The 15356-nt window shown below is 42.7% G+C and overlaps 1 protein-coding gene across 3 annotated transcripts in view; it reads left to right on the forward strand.

The window, feature by feature from the left end:
* zmiz1a (zinc finger, MIZ-type containing 1a) overlaps positions 1 to 15356 on the forward strand; it is a 287660-nt gene that overhangs the window by 223729 nt on the left and 48575 nt on the right. The window contains exon 1 of one of the 3 annotated variants that reach the window (XM_084076475.1): positions 13100 to 13293. The exons of the other annotated variants lie outside the window; for them this stretch is intronic. The gene's annotated coding sequence lies outside the window, so the exon portion shown is untranslated. Of the gene's footprint in view, positions 1 to 13099; positions 13294 to 15356 lie in introns of those variants that run through there. 3 annotated transcript variants of the gene reach the window in all.

The following is a 15356-nucleotide window of genomic DNA, read 5'->3' on the forward strand; positions in this document are numbered from 1 at the left end:
TGTGTGTGTGTGTGTGTGTGTGTGTGTGTGTGTGTGTGTGTGTGTGTGTGTGTGTGTGTGCGTGTGCGTGTGTGTGTGTGTGTGTGTGTGTACGTGTGCGCACACATGCACGTGTGTGTGTGTGTGTGTGTGTGTGTGTGTGTGTGTGTGTGTGTGTGTGTGTGTGTGTGTGTGTGTGTGTGTGTGTGTGTGTGTGTGTGTGTGTGTGTGTGTGCGTGCGTGCGTGCGTGCGTGCGTGCGTGCGTGCGTGCGTGCGTGCGTGCGTGCGTGCGTGCGTGCGTGCGTGCGTGCGTGCGTGCGTGCGTGCGTGCGTGCGTGTGTGTGTGCACACACACATGCACGTGTGTGTGTGCGTTTAAAAGTGCAGCCCCAGCACAATCCGGCATCAGCCAGCATGGCGACATGGGGCTGCACATCCTGACACCTGAGAGCCCAGACAGAGAGGGAGCAGGAGTCTGGGATGCTCTGTGTCTGGAGGCTCCTTAACAGGATGGAGGGGGGGGAGGGGGGGGATGAGGGGGATGGGCCCCGTCTCCACACTGTGCCGATCAATCACGCTGAATATTTCTCCTGCTGCACCCTATCAGTTGAGGTGGGGGGGGGGCATTGATGAAGCAATTATTAGGTTATCAATTATTTTTTTGCTCACAAGAAAGACGTTTGTTTGTTCGTCAGTTTAGTACACCTTAGGGGTGCCAGCTGTTTAATCGAACTGATCGATTTAATGGAATACATAGGCTTTTTAAGATCTCCCGTTTTAACTGCAGAGACTATTGCACCGACACCGTTGTGTGACGAAGTATTAAATAACGCTTTCGTGGGCTAATCAATGTATTTATTTATCGTCGCCGTCGGGTAGAAACTTCCTATCTCCATATTGTAACTTTTTGTGTTTTTCCGTAAATTAACGGCCCTAACGTCAAAAGTAGCAGATCTACAAGCTCGAAAGTTTCGAGCTTGTAGATCTGCTACCGTTGCTATTTTCAAATTTTAATCCTGAAAAGTAACAGTTTTGGACATAATGAGGTTTCCACCCGACAGAGACGATACCGGTATATAAAAAAGTAGTTATATTATATTTAATATAAAAATATTTTTTAAAAAAAGCCATGGATAGAATATTTGCTAAGTAAAATAACCGATAGTGGCATCCCTTGGTTATCAGTTCTTTTGCACAAGAAAGACTTATTTCATTTGACGTGATTTTGTCTATTCATCAGCACACCCACTTGGTAAGCAGGTACTGTAGGAGTCCAAGAACAGATGACACACCGATGACGGTTTGTAGCAGTTCCATCACTTAGTCATCAGTGACGAAAATAAGTAGGACCACCTCTGAGTCACTGTGTGAGGGATGACTTCCACCCCCCCCCCCCCCCCCCCCCCCACACACACACACACACACACACACACACACACACACACACACACACACACACACACACACACACACACACACACACACACACACACACACACACACACACACACACAGTTTTACAGACAGGCTTCACAGTTTGTTGGTAGGAGTCTTTGCTTGTATTCTGGTTTCCATTGCAGCCTTTTTTTTAGAAAACAGCTTGAAAGGAAACAGTCAGTTCGCACTTGATACGTCAATACCAATATTACATTTCACAAAATTGCCCATAAACACCAGCGTTTCTTTATGCGGTGAATGTGGTTCCTACATCAGAATAAACGTTATTATTGTCACATTGCGGGTTTACAGGTGCAAAGAAGTGGGCGCTCCTTCATTTGTGTTTTTTATTTTTTAATCTTTTCACGAAAAGGGAAGAGAATACAGAGAGCAAGAACAGGAGAGAAAAAAACACAGGATAGATCAAATAATCTAAACAAAAACATATCAAAACTACTGTATATTGATGAGCAGTACTTTTACTTAAGTAAAACATTTGAGTACTTTTTCCACCACTGGATCCAGTCAAGTGGACATGGAAGTTTTCAACAACAGCAGGACAGTGGTGTTGAGCTGTCTGGACACTGTGACCTCACAGTGTGACTGCTGGATTACCGTCTTTAATCTGTAATCTGCAATCATCCAGTGAAGTCGGGCTAGCCACGGTAGCATTGGGCTGTTCCTATTAGGTCCTCCCAGCTCCCAATGGGATTGCGTGAAACGATCCCTGTTAGCATGCTAGTAACTAGCGCTAACCCTGTTGGTGCATCAACAAGGGCCATTAAACAAACCGCTGCAATGTATTGTTAGTTGAGTGATGCATAAATATTGTAATTCAGCTTGTTTGTTTGCTTGTTTGTTTTTGTGTCTCTACATTTTCTGTCCCGATAGGGTAGGATAGATTGTTGTCCCGTGGTTAAACATGTGTTGTGGGCATAATACATACAGTATCTATTGTTAAAAACAAAGACAAGGCGTTTGGGTGATGCAGTGGTAAAGTCCCTGCCCACCACCTCGGAGGTTGTGGGTTCGAATCCACCGTGGTGTGTCCGGCCTTTGTCATTGCATGTATTCCTATGGGCGGGGGCGGCAACTGTCAGCGGGGAGTGTTGGGCGGGATGAGTAGGACGAAGTCCCCTACGGCCTACTCCAAGCAAACACAGAAATGTGTGTGGGTAGGAATTAACTGGCATAACGACTAAAATGGGGAGAAAAAGGGGAGAAAAAATAATGTGGCTACTCTAAAAAAAAAAAAAAAAAACACATTTTTGAATACATATTTGAAGTTTTTCAGAAAACTCAGGATTTAGAAGGCGTTTTTATCGGCCTCAGGTCTAAATGGGTCGATACCGTGAGAATAAAAGAAGAAATAAAAAAGACCATTACTGCATCAAACTATGCTATACAAACTGGTCAAACATTGGCCAAATTGTCAAATGATATAAGAAAGAGTCAAACATTTTGAAAATAGCAGATATATACAAGCTCACAACTCCTCATGTTGCGAGGTGTTGTGAGTTTATAGATCGGCTATTTTCACAATATTTATCTGTGGAACCGAGTCAAACAAAACTCTTACAAGTCCAAGTGTTTGTCGGGGGGGGTCACCAGTTCAATATATGATTATTTTGGGGGGTCGCGGCTTCTGCTATAAGAGATTCATTTAATTGATGTTAGGTGCAACACTGTCTGTCTCTGTACAAAGAGAACCCATAACCTTAACCCATTGAGACCGGGAACGCATATGTGTCATTTTTCGATTTCTTTGGCTATTCAAAAATAGCAGATCTACAAGCTCATAGCGTGGCACCACCGTGTGCCGCTCTATGAGCTTGTAGATCTGCTATTTTTGAAAAATCGTGAATATGTGTGCAAATCTTTGAATGTTTATATTTTCTAAAGCGAACATTTGTAACTCAAATCTTTGCTTCTGTGGATTCTACAAATGTCTTCTAATTCCTAACAGTTTTTTTTTTTTAAACTATGTTGCTACAGTATAATCAGTGGTACAGTGGTACTTTTTTCATGTAAAGGACCCCCCAAAATGATATGTATTTGGCCCGAGGACCTCCATCTCAAAATATGTTGCTCCAGGGACCCCCCAGACGCAAAGATCGGAGTTAAACAACAAATGATTTGCACAAATCTTCACGATTAAAAAAAAAAGAATTGCCAAAGAAATTTTAAAAAAATGACACAGATGCGTTCCCGGTCTTTTAGGGTTAATCCACTGTGAGCTTCAGTACCGGGGGCCTGCGTTCAAGTTCAACAGACAGACAGCCCATCAGATTAGCGGTGGTGTGTCAGTGGGGGTTGACATGGTTTTGCTTCGGTTGGATGTGTCAGCCTGTCAGCAGAGCTGTCTGTCTCGCGTCAATTTGTTGTCCTTCATTTCGCTGCATAATGGACTCTGTCATTATGACAACTTATCCACTTTTCTTGTCAGCTCCCTCTCTCTCTCTTCTCTCTGTAGTTCGCGGATGTTCGCGTCACTCCCACCACCACGCCCCCCCCCCACTATACACATACACTACCAGTGGTTTAAAGTAACAACGGACATTTACTCAAGTCCTGTGCTTATGCACAATTTCGAGATACTTTTAGTTCACATGAGTATTTCCATTTTGCGATACTTTATTTGTACTCCACTACATCTCAGAGGCAACCATTGTACTTTGCACTCCACTGCAGTTATTTGAAAACATTAGTTACATAGTTGCTTAGTTAGATTTAGATTGCTATTGCAAAAAAACATACATGAGCAAATCAAGCCCTGGTTCATACTTTGTCAATTCAAAAATAGCCGATCGACAAGCTCATAACGCGTCGCGTAGTGGTATTGCTACCTTTACTTTTTCTAAATAGCAGATTACAAGCTCACTTTGTGCTGCGCTGCGAGCTTGTACATCTGCTATTTTTGATCATTTTTTTATTTTTTTGAAAGATCTTCCAAGTGTGAGAACTACTGATTTAGAAGGCATTTGTAGAATCGGCCTCGCGGGTCTTAAAGGGACACTTCACCCAAAAAAAACGTTGTTTCAATGGATTAGTCACCCAATGGAGACTTGAATTCATGGATATTTTTTGATAATTTGATGACCAGCGGACCGGTAGGCAGCGGTTCCGGTAGGAGACACAACGAGTCGTTGTGTCTCCTACCGGAACCGCTGCCGGTCATCAAATTATTGCCTTTGGAATGAGACAAATCAAAAAATCTGAGTACCTTCTTCCACCCTTGTGCCGTACACATGTAACAAGCAATAGCAGTGAGTTCTATACCAACTGAGTGGCAGTGGTTGTGAGCTTGTAGATCGGCTATTTTCAAATAGCTTAAGTATAAAATAGGGCTAAAGCGGTAAATGCATGTTTTATAATATAGTAATGTATATCTGCAAAGTCACTAGTAACTAAAGTTTTCAAATAATTGTAGTGGAGTAAAAGTACAATGTTTGTCTCTGAGATGTAGTGGAGTAAAAGTATTGGAAATTGGAAATACTCAAGTAAAGTACAAATACCTCAACATGTACTCAAGTGCAGTACTTGAGTACATGTACTTAGTTACTTTCACAGCGGAGTGGTGCATGTCAGAAGGTGACACAACGGAGCGCTTTAGAACGTGTAAGTATTAATTTTTCAACGTGCGGTGACATGACCCGGATGCTTCCGGAAGCTGCTGGAATGACAGCGATGTTCGGGTCGTCCGTCCACCAGGGCTCAAAGACGGGAACACGTCGTGTCTTGTTTGTTTTCCTCGTCTCTCATCGAAAAGGAAAACAAAACAAAAAGATTGCGCCGTTCTCAACGATGTCACCGCTGAGTCACCTCAGAGCCAGCGTTGCTGGATTCTGTGAGAGAAACAAGCAACCGGGTCTAGGAAAACAAGCCCAAAAGAAGCGACGATGGGCCACACGAGCACTTTAAACATATGCATCAGCTATTTGAAAATAGCCGATCTACAAGCTTGAGCTTGTAGATCTGCTATTTTTAAATACAATCTTGGGGGAAATTATAATAAGCAGATCTGGCAACACTGCTCAGAGCAGAAAGTTCACGGGGAAGGCAGAGCGGGACGGGGCGGGCGGCCCTGCTGGTTTTAATTCAAACATAATAGTGATATTATTATTTATGGAGCGCACTTATCGAAATAAAGTTATAAAGTGCTTTACATTCACTATAACGGAAGACAAATGAAAACGGCAGAAGAAAAACAATTGACTATGTCGTGCAAAAGTAGAGACATAATGATAACTTGTGAGACGGGACGTTCTGCACAATGAGTATATAGTAGTACCAAAAGTATATTTTGATGAAAATACTTTTGTACTTTTACTCAAGTACATTTTGAACTTTCACTTGTAACAGAGAGTGTTTCTACGTTGCAGTATTCATACTTTTACTTGAGTAAAAAATGTGTGTACTTTTTTTGCCAGCGCTGAGTGCAGAGCGGCGGGCTCAGTCAGTAAATCAGCGGCTCAGCGTGCGCTGTAGCTGCACACTCACACAGCAATCTGCTGCTTCACGTCAGGCAAAGCAAGCAATCCGCCATGTCAGCTGTGACAGATAACTTCCAGGGTGTGGTCGTAACTCATGCTATGGTCCTGTGGCAAAAACTACACACACACACACACACACACACACACACGCACACGCACACGCACACGCACACGCACACGCACACGCACACACACACACGCACAGTACACACACACACAGTACACACACTTACTATGCTTGTGAGGACATCAACATTTTAGGACAGCGATTTTATGAATGGGACACTTTTAACCAGAACCCTAAGGCCTTCTACTATTACTTGTGGGCAGTGGCGTAGCCAGAACGCTAGTATAGGCTGGGACGCATGCCCGCGCGCGCATGCGTGCCCGTCCTGTGTATTATCAAAACAATTATTATAAAAAAAAAATAAAAAAATGTTTTTCTTTTGCTAAATTGATTGGGTGGGCCAGCTTTCTATGTGGGTGGGCCGTGGCCCACCCGTGTCTACGCCCCTGCTTGTGGGGACATTTGGCCCCTCAAATGTATAGTAACACGCACGCACGCACGCACGCACAAACACACACACACACACACACACACACACACGCACACACTCGCACGCATACATACACACACACACACACACACACACACACACACACACACACACACACACACACACACACACACACACACACACACACGCACACGCACACTCTTCGCAACCAGGGAGAGCAGGAACTTGGGCAAGCTGAAAATAAGTGGGCGATCCCCATAGACTGAGCACGTAGATGCAGTGTACAGGATGCAAGCTTTCATCTGTCATGCCCCCCGCGCGCGCGTCCGTCTCCTTTGGCTTACAACTGACTACGCCCCCCCCCCCCCCTATTTCTTCATCTCAATATGCTTTGAATTGATTGAATGATTTTCAACTCTCTCTCTCTCCCTATTCTCTGCCCCCCCCCCTCTTTCTCTCTCTCTCTAGTTCAGGTCCACATTTTTCCATGCCAAATACTCACAAATAGCCACAGCCTCTCTCTCTCTCTCTCTCTGTCTCTCTTACACCCCATTAAGACCTGAGGCCGATTCTACAAATGCCTTCTAGATCAGTAGTTCTCTCACTCTTTCAAAATAGCAGATGTGCCACGCTGTGAGCTTGTACATCTGCTATTTTTGGAATAGCCAACGCTAAAATCTAAAATGACACAGATGCTTTCCCGGTTTTAATGGGTTAAAACGTATATTAAAATAATCTTAATTCCATGTGGGATGGGGTTAAACTTGTGTGCGTAACGTCTGGGATTCAAACCCTGGTCTCCCGCGTGGGAAAGGCAACAATCTTAACCACTATAGCCTAAAGGGGAATTCCCCCTTTTTAGGGCGGGGGAGATTATTATTATTAGGCTTTTTGTTGGTCATCAGGCAGAGGCTCTGCAGCCACTTAATGCACAATAATATCATCAATTGACTGTATAGTTTTTTTTTTTTCATTTTCCTCTCCTTTCCAATCACGTCCTCCCAGCCCCACGCGCACACATTTTAAAGGAGTAGTTCACCCCAAACAATTCTTGTTGCCTTGAATTCATGGCGATTTCTTTCTTTCTTTTATAGCATTCCTAAGACAATAATGTGATGACCAGGACATTGGTCAATAGGAGACCAAGTAGGAGACTCTTTGAGTCTCCTATCAGAGACTCACCCGCTCATCAAACTATTGGCTCAGGAATGCGACAAAAGCAAAAAAGATCTCCGTGAATTCAAGGCTTTAAGGGGTGTGTAATTGAGAGAAAATAAGTGATTTTTTGGGGTGAACTAATCCTTTAAAAAGCAGTGCTGTAGCCCGTCAGACCCCCATCCTACACTCAGCATTGTGTGAGTTCTGCCTCTCTCCTGTACGTTGCAGAGAGAGAGCCATGGATGGAAAGAGTGGGCAGATACCGCCCGCCTTTTGTTACTGACCCAATCAACCTTACAGACTTATATATTTAATTACTGCTGAGTAAGAGCAGCGCGCTGAATTATTAACAGGATACAGGGTTTATTTTTAGCGGGGCCGTTTCTGACGCTCTCCTGTGTTTTATTTTTTTGCCGTTAGATGATGAAACCTCTTGTCAACCTCTGAAAACATTTAACTATATGGTTGTTGAGGTATCATTAAGATGTTGTATTTGTATATATTTATCTTACATTTGGTTGTATTTTAAGTTTTTCACTGTTTTCTTAAAGTATTAATTCCACAATAGTAGAAATACTTAGTTTCAAGGAATAGTCCGGAATTCAAAATGTACTTAAAGGACAACTTTGTTTTTTTACAACCAAGGTTTATGTTTTAGCTTGTAATGAAAGTAAATAAAAGATGAGTGTTACATTTTTTAAATTTACTGCTTTCTATAGTTTTAGCAATTTTCGCGATCTTTTTTACAGTGGGAGGGGGCATTCGGGCAGGTGGCTAGATATGTCTTCTTTACACAGTAAAAAAGGTCCCGTGGTCTTTGATGGCCAGATGTGAGTTATTGGGGGCTAGAAGAGCTACTGTAAATAATAATAAAGAAATTGCCGGGTTATTGTGTAAAAAAAAGATACATATTTAGCCACCTGCCCGAATGCCCCCGCCCACTGTAAAAAATATCTCGAAAATTGCTCTAGGAGGCAGTAAATGATTTTTTTTCACACCAATCTTTTATTTACTTTAATTACAAGCAAAAACATAAACCTTGGTTGTAAAAAAACAAAGTTGTCCTTTAACTCATCCAGTGCCACATGACGTCAAAGACGTCACGTGGCCTGACGCCCTGTGCGCCACATGACGTCAAAGACGTCATGAAAAAAAAATAATCATTTTTTCCATCCATTTTTTTTGGGGAAAAACATGTTCAGAACCCAAGATATGATGATTTGAAGATTTGCTGCTCCATTCACTCTTTGTTTAACTTCTAACTTAAAAAGGCTGTATCTCGGCTCCTAAGCACTTTTTTTTTACAATGAATTTTAGCTGTGGCACTCAGAGCCAAAATTCCATAAATAAGCTGGGCACTGAATGAGTTAAGTAAAGTGCAAAAGTATTGGTATCAAAATGTACTTAAAGTACCAAAAGTAGAAGTACTCATTATGCATAATGTCCCATTTCAAAACTTTTCAAAGATTTATAAAAACCTTTCGAAAATATTTTCAAATGGCCGAAATGTATATAGGGCTGAAAAGTGGTTAATGTATGTTTTGTAATAATAATCTAAATCTACAAAGTAACTAGTAACTAAAGTTTTCCAATAATTGTAGTGGAGTAAAAGTATAATATTTGCCTCTGAGATGTAATGGAGTTGAAGTAAAAGTATTGAAAATTGGAAATACTCCAGTAAAGTAAAAAAAATACCTCAAAATTGTACTTAAGTACAATACTTGAGTAATTCCGTGGCCAAATGCTTATCATTTTGGGGGTTCTCCTTGGCATCGAAAAAGTTTGAGAATTACTTATTTAGAAGGCATTTTGTATTGAATCAGCCCTCAGGTCTTAATGGGTTAAAACCGGATGAGCAAATGACGTAAATGACTGCGTCACCGACTGTCTTCGGGGACGCGGGTTGTCTAGCGCTGGCACCTTAAGGGCCTGTCCCCGACGCCCCGAGGGCCTTCGACACACCCTGTTAGTACTGCGTGTACAGCTCAACAATGCCATGTGTTGTTGTGTGTGTGCGTTGTTTGTTGCATCTCTTCAGGATGAGTGTGTGAGGACGCATAGCCGTTCGCTGAGTCAGACGTGTATACACTCATAGACCATTCACTGTAGTCAATGGACAGATATGACACATCTGACAGTTTCAAATCGCCTGACTTCCCCGCTTAAGTGGGGAAGTCAGCAGTGGTGTAAAGTAACTAAGTGCATATTTACTCAAGTACTGTACTTAAAGGTAGGGTAAGTGATATTTTTTGGTAAATTATTTAATTATATACGCCTTTGAAAATAGCATGTCTCGGCCAAAAATACATAGTATACATAGCGGCAGTGGCTCAGGGGTAGAGTGGCCGGGTAGAGTGAACTGGAAAACCGCAAGGTCCCAGCTCGATCCCGGGCTGGGGCGCTCCCCTAGAGTTAGTGTCGAAGTGTCCTTGAGCAAGACGCTGAACCCCTAATTGCTCCCGATGAGCAGGTTGGTGCCTTGCATGGTTTCCTCCGCCATCGGTGTATGAATGTGTGTGTGAATGGGTTAATGGCACAATCAATGTAAAGCGCTTTGGATAGAAGCGCTATATAAATGCACCATTTACCATTTACCATTTATAGTAAAAAAAAAGGTACACAGGAGCCGAGATATAGCCTTTTTAAGTAATACGTTAACCAAGAAGTGAATGGAGCAGCAAATCTTCGGATCACGATATCTTGGGTTCTGAACGTTTTTCTCAAAAAGTCGTCATAAGTCGTTCTTGGCTGCCAGGGCGTTATGACGATGTCTCGTCATAAGTCGTTCTTGGTAGTAAGAGAGTTAACTTGAGTATTTACAATGTTCAATACTTTTACTTCTACTCCACTACACGTCAGAGGCAAATACTGTACTTTTTACTCCACTGCAATTATATGAAAACTTTAGTTACTTTAGTCATTTTGTAGATTTTGATTATTATTTCAAAACATTAATTTCAGTCCTGTATACATTCCGGCTATTTGAAAATAGCCGATCTATAAGTTCACAAAGTGTCGCAATGGGACACGTTGCAAGCTTGCAGATCGGCACGTAGAGGAGGAGAAAAAAAACCACAGGGCTTTGTTCAGAGCCCTGGGGGACTCCGGTCACCAGCGTACACACACACACACACACACACACACACACACACACACACAGGGTGTAAGCCGTGGTTAAGTGGTTGGGTACAGAGTACGTGCAGACATCACGTTCAGCTGGTATTAATAGGCCTTTGGTTACTTGTCCTAATGGTTTGTGCCAGATGAGTTCAGGCCAGGTTAAGAACAGGATGGGCAGATTAAGTCCACATAATCTAATTACATTCATCCACTCTGTGGTCCCGTCCCCCCCACCTGTCACTGGCCTTTGGGTCGGTTGGATTCACACCGTTGTCTTTGGTGATTAACCCATGCAGATCGGGAACTGTGGCATTTTGAGATTTCTTTGGCTAACTTAAAAAATAGCAGATGTACAAACTCATAGCTCATTGTAGATCTGCGTTTAAAAAAAAAAAATCATAAACATTTGTGCAAATACTTTTTTTAAGCGAACATTTTATAACTCAAATCTTTGCTTCTGGGGGTACCTGGAACTAAATATTTTACAAATGTTTGCTTTCAAAAATAAATATATTCCAAGATTTAAAAAAAAAATTCACGAACTTTCAAAATAGCAGATCTACAAGCTCATAGGGTGGCGGTGCCGCGCTATGAGCTTGTAGATCTGCTATTTTTGAATAGCCAAAGAAATAAAAAAATGACACAAATGCTTTCCCGGTCTTAAAGGGTTAAAGGCCAACAACGTCAGGTTATTATTCAGTCATTTCTTCTTCTTCTTTTTTTCAATTTCAAAATTATTCCAAATTGTTCACAATGTTGCAGGATTTTCCAAAGATTTGTATAAAATAGGCTTAAAGTGGTTCAACTGATTTTTATGCTACCGTATATCAACTAATGTAGCTGGGGGACTCCCTGGAACCCCCTCATGGACCCCTGGGGGGGGGGGGGGGTCCCCTGAGCCCACTGTGAGAACCGCTTGCTCCGTGGTGATTAAAGGGGGAACGACATCAGATCTTTTTTTTTTCTTCTTTCGTTTTTACCAACAGACAGGAAATATCTGATATTACAAATGACTCACTATTTGTCTGCCTTTGAATAGATCTCTCTCTCTCTCTCTCTCTCTCTCTCTCTCTCTCTCGTCATATGCTCTTGGCTTCCAGCCAGGACACACACAGCCTGTCTTGCATGTTTTAAGCTCCACCCATCTCTCTGCAAGTTTGCAATGTGAGCCGGCTGCAATGCCCCCCCCCCCCCCTCCCCCCTCTCTTCCTCCCTCCCCCCTCCCTCCCTCCCGGGCTGACAAATGGCAGTTGTAGTGCTGCCGTATTATGCATTGTGCGTGCGTGCGTGTGTGTACTACGTGTGTGTGTGTGTGTGTGTGTGTGTGATGGCAGCTTGGAGGAAATGGCTCAACGGAGAGCGGTAGTAGAGAGAGAAAGACTGAACACGTTCCATAATAGCAGGCAAGCGGCATATATATATATATATATATATATATAGGTGAGAAAAGCTCTGGATTTATACTTCCACGTATACCGTCACTCCGCCCGGCCCAGCCCCCCCGGGGCAGCACTGGAAATAGCCGATCTACAAGCTCACAGCGCGTTCCTGTAGATCGGCTATTTCCGGGGGGGCGCGCGACAGTCAGGAGCGCAACATAGGCAAAGAAACGCCGGAATATCTCACCTCATCTATATCTCTATACCTCCTCCTGTTCAGTGTTGCCAGATTCTGTGAGAGAAACAAGCGACTATGGGACACATGAGCACTTTAACATATGCATCAGCTATTTGAAAACAGCAGATCTACAAGCTCACAACGCGTCGCGATGCGACGCGTTGTGAGCTTGTAGATCGGCTATTTTCAAATCAAATCTTGCGGGGAAATTATAATAAGCAGATCTGGCAACCCTGCTCCTGTTTGTCTGCCTGCCCGGCTCCCCCTATCTTTATCGCTCTTTGTCATCCTCCCTGCCTCCTCCTCCTCCTCCTCCTCCTTAGCTTCTCCTCTCCTCCTCTCTCTCTCTCTCCCTCCCCTCCTCCCCTCCTGCTCGTCTCCAGAGTGTGTGTCGGAGAGCCGGTAGCAGGTACAGCAGGAGACCATTAGTTGGGTAGAGCGCCGGGCTCTGATTGGATAAGCCGGGAGAGACCGGGAGACTGCCTCTGAATAATTGATGTGCATTGTGCAGACACCGCACAGGGGGAGAGAGAGAGAAGAGAGAGAGAGAGAGAGAGAGAGAGAGAGAGAGAGAGAGAGAGAGAGAGAGAGAGAGAGAGAGAGAGAGAGAGAGAGAGAGAGAGAGAGAGAGAGAGAGAGAGAGAGAGAGAGAGAGAGAGAGAGAGAGAGAGAGAGAGAGAGAGAGAGTTGGAGTAGGAGAGAAGGGGGGAAGAGTGCACTGTGTGAGAGAGTAAGAGATATGTGCAGAGAGAGTGAGAGAGAGAGAGAGAGAGAGAGAGAGATAAAGTGCGTGCAGCAGGCTTATAGGAGAAAAAGAAGCAGAATCTTTGAGTGTTTTCCACTGACTGACTGGCCTCTCTGCAGGAGAACGACTATCTGACACTTTAGTCTCTTCTTTTTTTTCCCCCCTCTCTCTCTTGCGCTATGAAAGGAATGAGATGAAACGAGCAGGGACTTTACTTGGCTGTGGGTAAGTGGGCAAGGTGTGCGTGCGCGCGAGCGCGCGTGTGTGTGCGTGTGCGTGCAGTCCACTTGTGTATGTTTGCGTAGAGCTATCTGCCTATACTCATTCATGTGTACAGTACAGTGCATATATAGTATTCATATATTCATTGATGATAGACTGTAGGAGGTATTATTCATAGAGTCTATACAGCGTTGATAGGCTGTTAATAGGCCGTGCATATGATCCTCGTTGATAGACTGAGCGTGAACATTTCCTGGTGTTTCATTCTCTCTCTGCTGTCGCTGCCATGACACCTGAATTATCTCCTCCTGGGGTCAATAAAGGCTTATCTTATCTCGTAAACTTTGTGAGTGGGCACGTGTGTGTGCGTGTGTGCGTGTGTGTGTGTGTGTGAGTGTGAGTGTGAGTGTGAGTGTGAGTGTGAGTGTGAGTGTGTGTGTGTGTGTGTGTGTGTGTGTGTGTGTGTGTGTGTGTGTGTGTGTGTGTGTGTGTGTGTGTGTGTGTGTGTGTGGAGGCCAGGCCCAGGTGTCAATAGTACCCAACTGAACGCTTGATGTTGACATTTTCATTCAAAGAACATCAGAATAGATGTTGCTTGACATAGAAATTTGTCCACGTCTAAATGTCCTTTAATTTCAAATTCTGAACCTTAACTTTTAGCATGAAAGTCCAGTAACTCAATTTCCCCACCGTACAAACGGCCATATGCACGCTTTCATCTACTCTTTTGTGGTTTTGACAGCATGACTACAATCAAAACCAGTGTGGGGGAAGCTATAATCTAGTTATTTTACTGAGATACTAACGTTCTACTCTGAAAATAGCTAAGTTACAGCAAAGCTACAATTGAGAGAGAAGTAGTTAAGCTAAACTATAAAGCACATTCAAATAAAGTAGCAAACTACATTAAAGCCACTTAATGAAAGACTAACATATATTTAACCCTATATACTTAGTTGACCGGAGTTCCGCAGGGACTGCGCTAATCAACCTTTTTCCCTGAATGCATTCACAAACATGAAAATGTGTTACCTTCAAAACGGTTGCTGCTACTGTACTCTCTAGTGCATACACAGGCAACTGGCGGCCCGGGGACCACATGCGGCCCCCACCTTCACTGAATGCGGCCCGCAAGTTAATATCCGAACACTGATATATTATTGATTTCAGCTGTTACAATTCAAACATGCAAACATGACCCGCTTTAATTACTTCAGTCTATATTAGTAGCTTAATGACTAGCATTACAATTCTTGTCTTTTTTTACGTCCAATGTATTTGTATTGTAAGTTTATAAAGTTAACATAAGTATAACTAAATGCATTTGAAATGAAATTAAAAAAAAACTTTTCAGGATTCCAATTCAAAAATAGCCAATAAGTAGTAACTGAAGTTACTAGTTAAAAAGTATTAGTATTGAAAATTGGAAATACTCAAGTAAAGTAAGAGTACCTCATGCGTAAATGTAATTAGTTACTTTCCACCACTGACTTTAAGGCTCTATAATCTGTCATGCTGCTGAAGTCTGGAGGCAATACAGTTTCCTACACCATTTGTAACAGACGTCCTAGAAGCATTACTGTACGTACAGTAGTACACGGGTTGGCCTCTTCCATCTGCAGTTAACCCATTAAGACCTGGGTCACTTTTTGATTTGAGCTAAAAAGCATCATTTTACACTTTGGCTATTCAAAAATAGCAGATCTACAAGCTCATAGCGCTGCACAGAGTGCCGCGCTATGAGCTTGTAGATCTGCTATTTTTGAAAAATCGTGAAAATGTGTGCACATATTTGAATATTATTTTAAAGCGAACATTTTTAACTCAAATCTTTGCTTCTGGGGACCACTGATATAGAAACATAGTTTTTTTTTTTTATGTCGGATTTAGAAGACATTTGTAGAATCACCCAGAGGCAAAGATTTGAGTTAAAATGTTTGTTTTAAAAATACATATATATTCAAAGATTTGCACAAATTTTCAAGATTTTTCAAAAATAGCAGATCTACAAGCTCGTAGATCTGCTACAAGCTTGTAGATCTGCTATTTTTGAATAGCCCAAAGAA

The sequence above is a fragment of the Gymnoscopelus microlampas genome (genome assembly GCF_963454915.1).
Source record: "Gymnoscopelus microlampas genome assembly, chromosome: 13".
Lineage (NCBI taxonomy): Eukaryota > Metazoa > Chordata > Actinopteri > Myctophiformes > Myctophidae > Gymnoscopelus > Gymnoscopelus microlampas.